The sequence below is a fragment of the Halichoerus grypus genome, chromosome 6, assembly GCF_964656455.1.
Source record: "Halichoerus grypus chromosome 6, mHalGry1.hap1.1, whole genome shotgun sequence".
Classification (NCBI taxonomy): domain Eukaryota; kingdom Metazoa; phylum Chordata; class Mammalia; order Carnivora; family Phocidae; genus Halichoerus; species Halichoerus grypus.
Genome location: NC_135717.1, coordinates 91,800,185 through 91,818,052, shown reverse-complemented (window position 1 = coordinate 91,818,052; position 17,868 = coordinate 91,800,185). Strand labels below are relative to the sequence as shown.

Below are 17,868 nucleotides of genomic sequence, written 5' to 3'. Positions count from 1 at the left end.
TATAAGAGACATGACCTCTAGATCAACTTGAAGCAACATATGAAGGCTATCCTCATTTTTCTCTGATTCCATATTTGTGAATTCACCTACTTGCTAAAATGTATTTGTAAAGCCCAGATCAATAGCAGCCGCGCAGTCATCCGTGGACACGAGCAGAGTGGGAAGGAACGCGAGCTGCCTGACGTGCATGTTCTCAGCGGAGGTCGAACAAAGCAACACTCTGCCTTCTTGTTTCAGCTCAGCTCAACTCTCATACCGTAAGCAGGTATCCCCTTTGCAGTTTATTTTGTGCCACGTTTTTCACATTTTTGTGTTGTTTTTGTTGTTGGTTTGTAATTTAGCTATTTAAAATGTCACCTGTTATGCTAAGCAAAGTAAGTCAATCAGAGAAAGACAACTATCATATGATCTCACTCATATGTGGAATTTAAGAAACAAAACAGAGGTTCATAGGGGAAAAGAGGAAAAAATAAAACAAGATGAAATCAGAGAGGGAGACAAACCATAAGAGACTCTTAATCACAGGAAACAAACTGAAGGTTGCTGGAGCAGAGGGGGTCGGGGGGATGGGGTCACTGGATGATGGACATTAAGGAGGGCGTTATATAAGATTGATGAATCACTGACTTCTACATCTGAAACTAATAATACATTATATGTTAATTAATTGAACTTAAATTTTAAAAAATGAAGAAAAAAATAAAATGTCACCTGAGCCTACATACATAGTGTTAAAGTGTTGTCTAATGTTCCTAAAGACAAGACGCCTGGAATGTGCCTCACAGAGACATGTGTATTGGATAAAGCTTCATTCAGGTATGAATTATAGTGCTGTTGGTCCTGAGTCAATGTTAATGAATAAACGATATATATTCAAATTTCCTTAAACAGAAACACGCACAAAGCAGGGTTATATATTGATCAGTTGATGACAACGCTGTGACCAGAGGCTCTAAGGAACCTCATCCTCTACATCTCCTAGGAGCAATAGCTAGATATGTGTTAATTCAGTGTTTGTGGCGGCTTTATAGAGCATTACTATAACTACCAAGAATAAGAAAAATGATAAAAAAATGAAAAATGTATTTAAAAAACACACTGATGATTCATGTCAAAAAAACAGAACTGGATTTGAATGCTGACTCTAGCATGTACTGGGCAGTTATATCCGAGATCCTCTCTCCCTACATGTAAAATGGAAATAGCAAGACTTGCCTTATCTCACAAAGTATTCATGAGGTCCAAATCAGACCCAAAAGCACAGCATAAATAAATACTAAAACATCATATACAAACAGAATCATGCATATGAATGCTCATGGCTGCATTATTCATAATAGCCATATATTGGAAATAACTAACTCAAAAAATGTCCATCAACTGATGAATGGATAAACAAAAATAGCATATAGTCATATGATGGAATATTATTTGGTTATAAAAAGGAATGAAATACTGATACATGTCATAACATGGATAAACCTTCAAAACTTTATATTAAGTGATAAAAGCCACATTATATGACTCCACTTATATGAAGTGTCCAGAGTAAGTGAATCCACAAAGAAGGTAGATTAGTGGTAGTAGGGCAGAGGGGCAGAGAAGGTAGGGAGGACTAGGGAGTCACTGCTAATGGTGACAGGGATGATGAAAATGTTTTGAAATTAGGATCACAGTACAAAAGAATAACAAAAAATGACTATAACATATTTTCAATCCTTTTACTAAACTGACCAGGATACAATAACTCTTCCAACAATCTCAAAGTTTCCATTTTGAACTGGAGTCATCCTTAAATCCTAAAATATTATGGTTGCTCAGATCAAAGACACTGTTTTGGTAGTAATCTGGTGACAATATACACATTTATACAGTATTCCACACATGGCAAATATTTTTAACTAATATTTCATTCAACAAATATTTTTCAAGCACTGACATGTGCCAAGCACTTTATGAAACACTGATTAAGTCAAAATAGAAATGATCTGATTCTCAGAAAGCTTAGATGTATACTTCATCTGGGGTAAGTTATCGGCATTAATTAATCACACAAATACACATACAATTTCTGCTGAATTGCATGTTGAAGAACAGATGCACATAGCAGTATAAACATTTATACTGTGATAAAAAAAAGAAGCGTTCATGATGAGGTGACCTGGGCTGCGGTATAGAGGGAGAAGTCAAGACGAGAGGTAACCAGGGCAAGAGAAGAGCACCACAGGCAGAAGGGGAAGTGCTGAGAAGCACTGACTCAGGGGAAAAGGTCCAGTGAGTAGGGGAGATGGAGAGAATGCCCTGGTAGAGTTCAGATGGCATGGAGGAGCATGACATGCTGGGCCTAGAGAAGTACAAAGAAGTTTGAGCTTGTAGGGTCTTCAATTAAAATTTAAAAAACTTAATAAAACTTGAAAAAAAAGAAAGAAATGTCTTCATCTCACAAGCCATGGTGGGCCTCCGAAGGTCTGAATAAGAAAGCTGGAATGATTCGATTTGGGTTTTGGACAGACTATTTATATCACAGGATGAGGAATGGATTGGATAATGGCCAGGGTGGGAACAGATCAATCAGTTTAGAGATGATAATGGTAGATCAGAGAAGAAATGATAGGGTGAATGCTGCTGGAGATGAAAAGTGGAAGACTTGGGATATTCAAATATGTGAGGATAGCAACTGCTCTGGGAGGAGCAGAAGCAAAATTTCTTCAATTTGTAGTTGAAGAAATTCAGTCTACAGAGGTTAAATGAGTGTTCTGTGATTATAGAGTCAGCAAGAAAAAGAGTACGAATTAGAGCCCAGATATTGTGACTCTTATCATTATAAAGCTTCTAAATCCTTCACGGAAGATCCTAAAGTTAGAAAGTGAACAGGAGAGGGTAAATCTAATCTCATCCCTCATCCTACCCCCACTCCCAACACAGAAAGACCTTACTTATCAGTATTTGGAGACAAATTAACCAAGACTCTGTTTAAGATCCAAGGTTTGAATAGCTCCAGTGAACTTTGCATGACACAGACAGTCAACTATTAAGACTGTATTTTTGTTTTATTTTTATTTTTTCTGACAGGTTCTGAAGAAATGACAGTAGGGAAAGGAGGTTGAAAACAGAGAGTCATGAGATGAGCAAAAGAGCATGAAGAGAAAAAAGAGATACTTACAGCTCATGTGAATATGAGATTTTATTTATTTTTATTTTTTTATTTTTTAAAGATTTTATTTATTTATTTGACAGAGAGAGACACAGCGAGAGAGGGAATACAAGCAGGGGGAATGGGAGAGGGAGAAGCAGGCTTCCTGCGGAGCAGGGAGCCCGATACAGGGCTTGATCCCAGGACTCTGGGATCATGACCTGAGCCGAAGGCAGACGCTTAACGACTGAACCACCCAGGCGCCCCTGAATATGAGATTTTAGACATAAAAGGAATTTGGAGTTTAAAAAAAAGGGGGACAGGCAATTTTGTATATATTTTCATTTAAATTTTGCTTTTTATTTTTATTTTGGAAGACTTTTAGACCCCCAGCAATATTGTAAAGTTAGTATAGAAAGTCTCCAAATATATGACACCCATCTTCATCTAATGTTAATATCCTGCATTATCATGATAATGGCTGACTTAGCAAAACTAAGAAATTAAAATGATACAATACTATAACTAAATGCAGACATTGTTTAGATTGGCCAAAGTTTACACTAATGTTGATGATCTAATACAAGGTACCATATTCTATTTAATTGCCCTGGGTTCTTAGTCTTTCAGAATCTGTGACAGATAGTCATGGAGGAAGTTGTTTTTCTATCCTTTATACTTCGGAAAAGTTCTGGTTAGATATTTTATAGAATGTCCCTCAATATGGATTTGCTTGATATTTTCTCATCATTCGAATGAGGTTATAGATTTTGGGAAGAAACACAATAGAGATGTTATTTCTTTCCTATCAAGGCAATTTTGGGGTGCATGATAGCAGTATGTCTCATTACTGGGGATGTTAATGGTAACCCTCTTGTTTAAGAGGGTGTCTACCAGGTTTCTCCAGTGGAAAGTTACTCTTTTTTCCTTTCCATACTCTACGGATTAATATATAAAATATATAATATATATATAATATAATATAAACATATATTTAACATATATATATGTTAAAATCACTGGAGTAATTAATAAATATTTTGGGGGAAAACTTTGAGACTTGACAAATATCCTGTCTCTCTTTAAACTTTTACCCACTATTATTGGCGTTTATTAGTGGATCTTGCCTGCAGCAATACTTGTTGTGGTATTTGGGTTTTTTTATTTTATTTTTTTAAAGATTTTATTTATTTATTTGACAGGGAGAGATCGAGAGAGAGCCCACAAGCAGGGGCAGAGGCAGGCAGAGGGAGAGGGAGAAGCAGGTTCCCCACTGAGCAGGGAGCCTGATGTGGGGCTCAATCCCAGGACCCTGGGATCATGACCTGAGCCGAAGACAGATGCTTAACCAACTGTGCCACCCAGGCACCCTTGTTGTGGAATTTAAAAGTGAATTTTTATTTCCCTTAGTCCTTCCACATTTATTAATTACAATTCTATAGGGAATACTATAGGAAGATTCTTTGCTGTGTACTTTGCTGTGCAAAAATTGTATCAGTATGTGTTATTCCTTCAGACGAACACTTGGAAAATGTACAACCTCTTATTTTCAGGACTTTTCTAACTGGAATTGATACAGCCAAAACTTCCCCTATTGAAATTAATATGGACCCCACTTGGTCCTAGTTCCACCAGCAAGGCTGGGCACAAGTACTGTCTCCCAGATGGCAAGTGCTGAGCCGCTATGGTTTCTGCTGGGGTGGGGGGGTAGACTGGGGACCAAACATAATAACAAAGTAACAGAGCTGAATCACCCAAGATGTTGCCTTCTTCACATCTGTTGCCTTTGCATTGTGAAGGGACATGATGTGGCCAACTTGTAAAAAGCAACTGAGGTGGCCTTAACTCCCAAGACAATTACAGTGTCTTCTGGAACAAACTTCAGTAGACTCTACCTGGTTAATGCAAGCAAAGAATTCTCAAGGGCAACAAAAAAAGATGAATGCCCAACCTGGGAGGAGAAAAAAATAGGTTGTTAGCAAAACAAACATACAAAATACAAAATAACAACAATAACAACAACAAATTACTAGAATACATCTATGTAGGCATGCAATTTCCTGTTTTAATTAAAATTGTTTTTTCTCTCCACTTAGTTTGAATAAATTGTGAAATAGTTGTGTTGAAATAGCAATTATTTTTCTCTGAGAATGATGTATTAGGATGAACATTTTTATTCAGTGGAATTCTAGAGGGGCTGCTCATTCTGGGGGTGGAGTGAAAGAATCCAAGAAAGGATTAAGGAGGCCCCTGTGTGGAGTGTATAGGTTTTTATCGGGCCTATAATGTCTCTATGAGGGACTGAATGCGCAGTGTGCAGTGTGCAGACGGGGATGCCATGGGGTGGGGGGTCTATGAAGAGACAGGGGCACAGAAAAGAGGAAGAGATCTCTAAAATGCCACAAGATTTTCTATCTGACACTCTGTATAGCTTCTATTTCTTCAAGGGACACTAAAAGATTTACATTACTTCAGACTTCTCAAGTTGGTCTGATGTTTCTTTGATTGCAACTTTGTTTCAAAGACTTTCTTCAAAAAAAAAAAAAAGAACAAGCAATCCCATTTTATGTGGGCTATTCAAAGATGAGTTTTCCCAAGAACCTGATATGCTCCCCAAGAGCCCACAATAAAAGGGTCCAATTTTATTTATCCATAATCATCTTCCACTACTTCCCAGTATGGCTCTCCACTCCCAATATGTTGGTTTCCTGAGGATTCTTTTACAAATACCATTTCCTTTTTTGAGATACTCTCTTCTGGTGGGTTGTTTTTTTTTTTTTTTTTTTTTTTTTTTGGTAATTCAAGTTTTAACCATTCCTCAGAGAGGCTGTAAACATCATAAAAACAGACAGTTTTCCTTGTCTTTGTAATCCCTTACAGTGACTAGGGAAAGGACTGGTGTAGAATGGTCACATAACTACATAAATTCAACCCAAACTTAGTTTTCCTCCTGAGGCCGGTCTTTTCTAACAATAACCCATGTTGTTTAATTTTACTCTTTGAATTTGCAGAGAATTTGAGTTTGCATGATCTTTTTCTACCCATATAAATTTATTGATGATTGGAGATATATTGCCTACATGCCATTATAAAGTAAGTAACTAACTAGGTAGTGTTTGGTATGGCACCTGTCACCTATTAAATATGTACTTTTTTTTTAAATGGCTGAATAAACAATAGACTCTTAGGCAATACTTGTTTACTTGACTTGGAAAGAACACAGATATTGGCTGAGTTCAAATAGGTCATAAAAGAGAAATATTAGGATATCTTAGCATTCAAATGTTACACACCTAAATTCTAAGCCTTCTTTTCCAATAGCTTCTTTGTCTCACTTTGTAGTTCTTCAGTATGACATTTCCTCTCCTTATATGTAGACTTCAAAACTGTTGCAACAAATTCTGTGAGTCATGAAAATTATGAGGCATGACCCCATAAATATCACTAAAGGAAAGCAATTGTGAATATTAGATACCTTTGCATAATACTGTGTAAAGGGTATACTTCCCTGCCTACTCCATAACATCATATTACTCACAAACTTCTGTTAATTCTCCTTCCCTGATGTGTACAAAATTCATTTTTTTTTTTCCTCCACCTTTTCTACCCATGTTTGTTTTGGGAGCTCTCATTGGATTACTGAAATAGCACTTAACTAGATTCGCTGCCTCTAGTCTTACCCTTGTCTTATGGATTTTCCTTTTTGGAACCAGACTTTGCCTCTTATAAAGCAAATCTACTCATGTTAATTCCGTGATTATGTTCCCATATCTATCCATTGTTCTCAGATAAGGTCATTCTAAGTCTATGAATATAAGTTTGACATTTACTTAGAGATGGACAAAATCTGTTTGCTTATTAGTTCAACAGATATTTATTGAGCAACTACTACATACCAGGAGCTGCCAGGCAAATTAATCTACCTCTATCAGAGGACTTAGAGTCTAATTGTTTGGATCTGAATTGTGCTGGCTACCACTTATGAGTAATGTGACCTAGGGACAACTTCATGAATCAGTTTTCTTATAAAAGCACCTACCTCATTGTGTAGTTGTGAGGATTAAATGAGAAAATCCATGTGGAATACTTAGTGTCATTCCTGATACGTAGGAAGTTATTAATAAATCTTACCTGTCACTATTATTGTTTAAGAAACAGAATTGTCCAAAATCAATTGCAAAGAATGAGATATACATATATACATAATCATTTTTATTTAGTATAAATGATGAAGAAAATGATTAAATTCAACTTAATATTTCCATTTAGTAATCCATAAAACAATAAAATGAGTAAATATAAAATATTTAAGACTATATGTACCTAAACATAATTTTTATATATTATATATACCCCAAAGTTATGAAATATGTATTGAATTTTTTTTTATCTGCAGAAATAAGAAAATGAAACAGAACAGAACAAAACAGAATGTCCTGACTATGACTTCACACACATTTGATCTTATGAAGAAATTAAAAATTGTATTTGACCATATTAAATAGCTATGATCCATTGCTCAAATGACAGCCAAGATTATCAAAACTTCATAGAATCACAGTCTTAAGCGAGCCCAAGCATAATCAAGGGAGTACCAAGGACCTACAAACTTTCTATAGTTGCTCTCATGCTAATTACTTTCCCTATCCCCATGGAGTTTGGTACCAGAGGCAAGATGAGTTCCCACCTGATGATGAGAATTTCTCTTATCTCTCCAGTATATTCTACCTCTTCTTTCACCTGCTACTGCATTATTTCACATAGACATTGTTTCTCTCTAGGATTTTTTGCAGAAGTCTTCCAACTGAAGTTTTTGTTTCTTAGTCAGTTCTCTCTGTATTAAACTCTCCACTGATGGCAGGGGGATTTTTAATGCAGTTTTAAGTCACACTCCTGCTTTAAAACCTTCAGGGGCTTTCCACTGTCTTTGGGATGAAATCTCAGTCCTTCTAATAAAGCATTAGTCACTCATAATTTGGCTCTGATGACTGGCCAGCTGCATACCTCACCACTGCCATTTCATATTGATGTTACCATCTCTGCAAACGATTTGCAGGTTTCCAAACTTCCCTTGATATTTGAGGTCTTACCCCTCTCTCCTATTCTGTTTTTTTTCTTCTGCCTGACAAGCAAAAAACATTATACCTATTTCAAGAGTAAACTTTTGCAGTGATCTCCTTTTCTGACTCCATCCATAGTGAAAGTGACTACACGTCTCTAGAGTGTGAGAGGAAAATATTTTTGAATAGGTTTTATGAGTTTCTCCCCGTAAGTATAATTGAATTGTCTCTTTAGGAAAAAGGATAGGGATATGTGTGCGTACATACGTGCATTAAAGAAGTAAACATTAGGTAGGGTTATATTCCCGCATTCCCAGCAAATCTTGGGATGCATTTCCTCATCATTAACATTAAAGTGTGTAAATCCAGTCGTGGAAAAGATCGAATGAGCCCATGTATCTCAAGCGCTCAGCACTGAACCTGAAACATAGTAGGCTTTTGGCAAAAAAAGCCTCCCCACTCAAGCTCTCCACCCAATGGGAAGGTCTCTCTTGACTGATTTGAATTTAAAATAAAGATAATTAAATAAAACCATGACCAAGTGGAAATGGCCATGCCTTGTAGCAAACCAAAATAAATTTAGTGGGCACAACTTGAATACACTTTTGCTCACATTAAAGAAAACGTGACTTCTTTATTTTGTATAAATTCCACGCTTTAACTTAGTAGACCGTTCTTGTAGTCAGTTGTCGGTGGGATTTGAGGATAAAGAAATACCTTTAAATTTAGCCTCTCTGTTTCCCTTTTCCTTTAAGTTTTAATAGTCTCTTTTAGATAAATGCCTCTAAGAAAGTATCCAGATGCTTTGGGTTTATGTGGACTCATCATTAAGGGGGAAGAGAGTCTCAAGTCCCTGTATTGTCCCCATGCTTTTCTCTGGACCTCAGCTCTCTCTGCGGTAGAAGGTCGTCTCTAGACTGATCTCTGGTTCTGTTGCATTGCTACCTTCTGAGATGCAGCTGATCCATGTGCGGCTTGTTCTCTTGAATCAGAGTGCGGTGGCATTTCCTTGCTTTATTAGCCTCTCCTTGGCTTTTACAGAAGCATCCATTCAGCAACTTCCTTTTTCCAGGCTGTGTCTGGGCTGGCCAAAAGTGGCCTTTGTGGTAGGGCCATTTTGTCCCTTGCTACGGTGGACTCATGTTAGATATGCTTGCTTTTAATTGTTAGAGTGTATTTCCCCCTGTGGCACTCCCATATCACACAGGTTTCTTTTCCATCCCTCATGGAAGGTGAGAGTGTTGGTTCTCTCTAACATGCTATGGTGTTACTTTTTACTCCAGTACAGCTACCCTGAGTTAGCACGGAGCCATCAGTCTTCCCTCAGCATTCCAAATGAGGATCCCAACAAAACTGTCTTTTGCTTCTGGCTTTTACCACCTTCCATCAAATTACACACACCAAACATACAATCCCCCCCCCCCCAACACACACACATAACACTTGGGGATTCTGGCCCAGTGAAAGGAGGTGAGAACACTCATGGTAGAGTGCTTGCATTAAAAAGCTCCATCTCCCATATTCTTCCCATATTCTACGATACTATCAATCTTCTACTTCCTATAGCTATTGGGTAGGATTATACATTGTTCTCTCTGAAGTGGGAGGTAGAAGAGGAAAGTGCTAGACTTAGCTTCCCTGAAGGATGAGATACAGGAAGAGAAATTGTTTCATTGATAAGGAAACACCATCAGATGACATTTGAAATATATTATCCCCATTACATACATGTGCAAGGTAGTAGAAGAGAGTTCAGGTTATAAAAAGATGATCATGTGATTGCATAGCAAGGCTTTGGATATTAATGGTATATGGGGATCATAGTACTATCAGTTTAGTTATTAACCTTCCATCCTAGTTCAAGCTGCAAATACTAACCATCTAAAAACCAACCAATTAATAGACATGGAAACATACAACCACAGTGAACCTGGTCACTTAGTACTTTTCCCAATAGTTTATAAAATTCTTCTTTTAGTTGGCCTACCAGTTGATAAAAGAGACAGACCCATATGAAGAATGAGCCTTTGCATTATTTTACAAGCTACTTTTTATTATGAATGGTACACAGCTACAAAAGGTCACAGAACTAATTAGTGGCAGGTTAATGACAAAAAGCCAATGCTTTTGATTCACTAACCAACATTTTTTTATCTAGGTAAATTTGTGACTACTTTCTCTTTATTTTTTTTCAATTTCACTATACACAGGTTAGAATTTAGTTTCATAAAATACCAAAGTACTTGACTGCCTGTACACTAAACCTTACCTACTTGGAAATCTAGTTCCTATTGGATAAGGCTCCTACAGTGTACTCCCAGAAAACTATTTTTGACTCCTCATTTAAAAATAGTAGTGGCAAATAAAAAAATATAGTCATTGTGATTTATATATGTTTGCTCCTTTAAAGAACAATTTAACAAATAATTTTATAATCATCTATCTTCTACAAACTCAGTGACCTTTACATATTTTTTTCATAAATATATAGGATGATAATATGTACTTTCTTTGGACTTAACCCTGGGATGGAAATTTTAAAAATCTGTTTAATAGTAAATGTTACTGCGTTTCAAAACATATGTAGTATATTTATTTTGAAATAAAAATGGGTTATTTGTATATATTTGTATGGACTGATCATAGGTAGTAGAAAGTAAAAGGCCATATTCGTGTTACCATATGCATGATCTTATGTGTACAAAAAGAAGAAAGATGAAAAGACAAAAAGAAAAACTGTCTGATGTTGAATTAAATTAGAATATAATTATTACTTCATGTCTTCACAAAAGACATTTGTAACATTTAAAATTTCTGCTAATTGCACAAGGTACATTATCATGCAAAAGAATGTTAGTGAAGGTTGAAAAGGACAAACCAACTATTCTCGTACATCACCATAATTATGCAGCCCCATGTTCGAACAATTACATTTATGTAGACCCACTGTTAAAATCAATGTTACTTGTACAGCTAGTCCTTAATCAATGAAATCAGTCAATTTACCATGGTCACATCCTTCTTCTTAATTAAGACAGTGATATCTCTGGAGCGCAGGGTCTCAAAGAGATAAATAAGTACAGAGGTTGAGAAATGTCAAAGAGGTGACTCCCTGATTTTACTCCTGACGAACTTGGGAGGAAATAAGACAGTTCCTTCAGTTCAGGGAAGCTGCACAATCTTCTAAAGAGATGGCTGAGCATTCATTAAGAAAAGAGCAGGTAGTGGTGTCTGGCAGAAATAGCACTAATGAGCAGAGGAGGTTTTCAACATGCATATCCTTCATAGTCATACGCTGAATTATGAAGGTTGTGCCACCTAAGCCAATTTTAATTAGAATGAGCATGGACCTCTTTGGACAGTTAGCCTTTCTTTCCAAAATCCATTTCAATATGGTGTCATTTTGTTGTCATAATCAAAATGGCAAAGTGATGGAATAACCTACTTAAAATGTCTGTGGTGTTAAAGCAGATATGGCAAACATCCTCTAATGACACATGTAATAAGGGTATTACCCGGAGGACGTTGACAGTACACTCTGTTGTCATTGGAGCAGAATAATGATAGAGGTGACAAGAGAGGTCTTCAAAGATCCAGTTTCACCTCTCTGTCCCACCAATGGACTGTAAAAGTGCCATTTATTGGGAAAAAAGAAAAGAAAAAAAAATAGCTCTATTAAAAATAGAAAATGTAGACATATCACATTGATTTTTTATTTCACAAGGCATACTATCTCTGCACTTTCTGGCTGGTATTAGCCGTCTCCTATTATCCTAAGAGAAGCTCTTGTCAGACCATATGAAAATAAATGAAAGAAAAACAATACATATATAGCATTGATGCATTTCCCTTAAAAATACATATGATCATTTTTCTAACAAATCCAGTCTAGCTTTATCTCTATAAATGAGATAATTATTCAAGTCAAGTATTTATGGAAAGAGAATTTAAAATAAAAACTTAACTTTGCAATCCAGGCATGATTATATAAATATGAACACAAAGAAGTGATAATCTGTTTTATGTCTTCCTGGTAGCAAATAACAAACACATTGCAGAATTATGTGAGACAATTAATGTATAATGATGCCACAAATTTGAATAAGTACCCTCTATCATATTTATCAGCCAATATTAACTGAATATATGCTGAAAAATTTTTATCAATAAATATCATTACCATAAGTTTTCTCTTTCTCTTTGTCTCTTACATTTCATACTCGAATAAATACATACACTTTTAAATGCATAAAATTGATTGCTCTTAAAAAAGGAGAGGTATGCTTATATCATTCTATAAAGTCTTCTTCTTTTTGATTTAATTTTATAACAAAAAGAAAGTGACTGTAAAAATCAGAAAACTTATAACAGATTTTTTTATACTTATGTCATTGGTTTTAAACCAAACTAACTTAGATCAAAAGTTATTTCTTAGATCATGCAAATTTTAATAACAATTCAGTTGTGTGGCATTAAATGCCTGGGGGAAAAATTATTTAGGAGTGTCATTCTCTCGGCTAGCATCAAAAACCACTCATAGGGAAGGAGCCCAGCCAGTTAAAAGGTAATGATATCAATAAGAATTACATACAAACTCAAGAGGCCTTATATATAAATACCTAAGTAGTAAAAGGGTGGTCAGTGGCTAGGATATTTACCTAGCAAGAGACTCAAGGTCCTAGGACAGCTCTGATAAAAGCTTTTAAGCGGCAAAGAAGGTAGGATAGATTCAAATGCATTCAATAGAGTGCACTTGAACGGAAAAAAGAAAAAAAAAAAAGCAACAGAGGAAAAAAGATTTAGCAGTTTAAGAGTCAGTGATTAAGGGGTGCCTGGGTGGCTCAGTTGGTTAAGCGGCTGCCTTTGGGTCAGGTCATGATCCTGGGGTCCTGGGATCGAGCCCCATGTCTGGCTCCCTGCTGAGCGGAGAGCCTGCTTCTCCCTCTCCCTCTGCCTGCCACTCTGCGTACTTGTGCTCTCTATCTCTCTGTCGAATAAATAAATAAAATCTTTAAAAAAAAAAAAAGAGTCGGTGATTAAATAACTTGTAAATTGTTAACATCTGTAAAAGTAATACTTTTTGTAATTGTAATCTAGGTATATTTTTCTTCCACTGTGATCTTTATGGTAAAGATAAGGAGTCAATGATAAAGTAATCTAAAACTTTACCGTCCGTTGTGAATCACATATATCAACTTGGGACTGACTAAATAGGTAGAGCTGGCTCTAAAGACTTTTTTGAGTAGCCATCAACCACGTGGAAAGAAAAAAAAGAAGATTCTAATCTTAGAACATACTGAGAGCTGAAAACTTAATTTTGAAAAAAGAGAAAATAAAATACAACTTGTGTTCATATGTATGTATATTTATACATACAGATACACATATATGTGTGTCTATACACACACATATGCACACTTCTGTGCTTAGAATTTTAAAGCTAGACACCGGTGTATAATCTATCTCTACCCACCTTCACCACCTAGCAACAGAGGTAGACCCATGTTATTTGTTAATTTGAAGATGCTAAGTGTCTATGAGAGGAAGCATATGAATATGTTGCTCTACTACACAAGGAAAGGCAGGCCTATTTAACTGTCAATCAGGCACATTTGTGTTAGTAATAAATTCATATTCAAATAATTAGTTAAAGTGCATAGTTAAGTAGAGAGCAAATTATAAGCTTTTATAGGATTTAGAGATATAGCATCATATTTAATGGCTAGATTTATAATTTTCACAAGAAGAGACTGGATAAACCAGTTTATGTACTTTGGGCCCTACTGTGCTCAGTAACGTAATTTTTGAACCCAATTCAAAATGCAACCTCTGGAATACTTCTTTAGACAGGCATGCATTTTAACTTTCTGCAATGGATTTTGCTCCTAATACAAACAGAACCATCATAAAACAAATAATCATAAAACTATGATTATTATATATATATATATATTTGTGATATAATTGAACAATATTTGATTCTATGACTAATCAATCCCATTCACACTGGGGGAGAAGTTTTTTTTAAGATTTTATTTACTTATTTGAGAGAGAGAGCGAGCACAAGAGGGGGGAGGGTCAGAGGGAGAAGCAGACTCCCCGCTGAGCAGGGAGCCCAATGCGGGGCTCCATCAGGGGACTCGGGGATCATGACCTGAGCCGAAGGCAGTTGCTTAACCAACTGAGCCACCCAGCAGCCCCGGGGGAGAAGTTGTTTTAAAGCCACTCAAGAAATGCTTGAGGGAAGACGAACTCACGTTAGGCAAAAGAGAGACATACCCCCTCACTCCACACTAACGAATCATTTTCGGCTAAGGGATGCAGCCATCATGGGCAATGCTGGAAGGGAATCCGGTTGGGCCACTGCTATTAAAAAAAAAAAAAATGATGCTTCTATTATATAGTATTCCAGGCTGCTGGATAAGTCCCCTAAATCTTTCCCTCCACAAAAGTGACAGTTCCTAAGAAAGCCATGCATTTCTGTTCCTTAGCAGCTTTAGTCCTGGACAGGCAGAAAATGATATTCTCTCTCCCTGAGGAGTCTGCTTAGCAGGGATCCTGCCTTCCAGGAGAAGAGAGCTGATTATTTCCATTCGTCTCCTTTCTCTTTTTCATCTTGTTTTCTCTTTAGTAAATGCACTTGAGGAGTCATTGATTATTATTATTATTATTATTATTATTTTTTGTGAGTGTGGAATACAGTACAATAGCATTTTATCACCTGGTACTATAATACCATATTCACTTACATTGTATTTCTCTCTGAATAGACTCTTCTTCCTTCCTCTGTTATTCCAATGCTGGATGTGTACCTTTTTACTGAGGATCTTTATCTAAAGACAATAGGTCAGATTAGAATAATCTGAGGATGATATTGAAGCAGATGCTGACAATATAAAATGGTTGGTTAATAATAACATAAACACTTGTTGAGTAATTCTCAGATCCCTTGTTGATTATAACTCATGGTTACAATGAACCAATTATATGTACAAGTAAAAGGAAGCTAATGGTCATATTTTTATCACTTAAAAACTATTATGAGACAAGAAATGGCTGATTATCAGTATCAAAGAAACAGAAATCCTTCAGAAGTTCAAAAGCTAATCTACATGAAAATACAGATGTAAGAAATGTATTTTATAAGCTTATTAGCTCTTGTGTGAGGCCATAATATAAAAGAAGGTGAAACTATAGAATTATTTAAGAACAACATTGAAGTAGATTAAACATATCAACTTTGTTCTGTTTTAGAGACAAGCAAACGTAAACAACTTCTTTCTAAATATCAACATTGAGAATACTAAAGAGATAATTTTCTAACTGTAAAATTGGTGACTTAAGTGAATTAGTGCATCTTTCAAATACATCTTAGTCATCAGAAGTAAGAAAACTTCACCACAGTATTTTCAGTCTTCCAAAAGCCATCCCATCACTGACCTGTACCATGTTTTTCTGAGTTTTCTTATTGGCAATACCTTCCTAGTGCTGTCACTAAGGGAATGGTTGTTACACTGGTTCTTTTTTTTCTTTTTAAGGCTTTATTTATTTACTGGGGAGAGAGAGAAACAGAGATAGCGAGAAAGAGCAGGAGCAGGGAGGAGAGGGAGAAGCAGGCTCCCGCTGAGCAGAGAACCTGATATGGGACTCGATCCCAGGACCCCAGGATCAGGACCTGAGCTGAAGGCAGACGCTTAACCAACTGAGCCACCCAGGCGCCCTGTGACAGTGATTCTAAAAATGAATGCAATATTCCTCACTCCATATAGAATTTAGAATTTTTATATGAATCCTCATTTAATTCAAATAGGAGAGAATACATTAAAATTCATAAGTATTATGATATAGATATACTAACATAGACTCAGGGGCACACAGGTAATGGAATCAAAGAGGCCGAGTTTGGAATGAAGAGCCAGCCTCCTCTTTACCAGCTCCATGACCTCAAACACTATTTCACCAGCTCTAAGGCTCATTTTCTAGTCTGTGTAGTGGGGAATGATGCCTCACAAGATAGTTGTGAGGATCAACGAGATGGATGTCAGAAAAATTCACGGTACAGTAGGTGCTCAATAAAAGGTAGAATAGATTCACAGGAACGTAGCAAAATTATTGTGAAAAGCCATCAGTTGATGTTAGAGATTTGAACAAGTAAATAGTGTTGAATATTAATTTTCAATAATTAAATAGTGAATATTCATAAAATTGGAAGATCACTTCTAAGTTCTTCTTATAGAACCTGTTTACCCAATAAACAGGAAAATACGTTTAATAGATCAACCTGAATTTCTGAATTATCAGAAATCCTGAATTATCAAGAATCAAAACAATGCATTTTAAAACTAATTTTTCTCATTCAGCTATTTAAGAGGATAGCAAATTAAAGTCATTGTGGAAAGGAAAGCAAGATTAAAATGTATTTTCAAAGCACCATGGTGTTCAGAATGGTGCCTGGGTGCATTCAGCTATCTTTGGTGAAGATAAAGAATAATACAAGTAAAATATATAATACACTTGTTTATATAAAATTCCCAAAATGTATTGACAGGCTTTTAAAAAATCAAAAATACTTTCTGTCGTAAAAGATAAAGAATGAAACAGACTGGATACACTTAAAGAAGAGAAAGATTTTTGAGATTCAGATTCAGTATTATGTTTAACTATTCTAAATCTATTTGCTTCGGTATTCAGAAGCTTTTGTGATAGGATCAGAAACTGTGAAATGGAAATTGTAGTGATTTAATATTTGGAAAAATTATAATAAATGTAAAAAATAGTCAGGATATGTTTTCACAGTGCTTTCTGCAAAGAAAGAGAATTAAGAAGAAAAGCCAAGAAAGCTTCAGGGATTAGAGAAGATATTTTCTAAGTTTGAAAGCAGATGTTGTACCATATGCGCTTACCTGTTCTCTTTTTATTCACTTTGGCTGGATCATTACCAACCTGTCTTGTTTTTAATCCAGTAGAATCACTGACTGCATAACCAATTATTTCACTTCTTTATAATGTAGCTAAGTATGACACAGTGCTCCTGGAATAGATTATAGGCAAGAGAAGGAAAGGAATGAATTAAAAACTAAGATAAACACAATAATGAGTTTTCAATTTCATCATATTGTAAAATAATTTAAAAAACAAAAAACACTTTGTTTTTTTTTTTTTGTCTGTTTGTTTGCACTTCTGTATTTTACCTTCTAAATATTAACAGAGTGATATTTAATTCTTTACAAAAAAGAACTCATATAAATTGTCTTGTGTACACATGTGATGCACTTGTAAGATTCATGTAGACAAATATGTTAAAAATCCAGTAGGTTCTCATTGAAAGTGTTGGAAAGCAAAATACTTTTTCACTTTTTAAAAATTACTTGTGCTAAAGAATAATCTCAGGAAATAGTTATGTCACAGTATCTATCTAAAGTAGATCTGAATCACTTTGCCAACAGAAAAATTATTTCAAGGAACTATACATAAAAAGACCCAAGCACAAACAAACACTCTGTAGCAAACACATATGAAATAATCCTTTCAGGTTTTCTTTAAATAAGTGTTTTAAATTAAAACATAAAATACATGTATAAAAATACACAGGTAATAAGTGTACAGTTTATTAAGTGCACATGCAACCAAATGAACCAATAGAACATTATCATCAACCCCATAGTCACCCTTGAG

General features: G+C 35.7%; 1 long non-coding RNA gene across 1 annotated transcript; it reads right to left on the bottom strand.

Moving 5' to 3' along the window:
* Positions 1-11,706: 11,706 nt before the first annotated feature.
* On the bottom strand, positions 11,707-17,199 carry LOC144382120 (uncharacterized). Its single transcript, XR_013448535.1, has 3 exons — positions 17,097-17,199; positions 14,943-15,026; positions 11,707-11,816 (listed from the first exon to the last, which is right to left on the bottom strand). It is a non-coding gene; the product is annotated as an uncharacterized LOC144382120 (long non-coding RNA).
* Between the last annotated feature and the right edge of the window lie 669 nt (positions 17,200-17,868).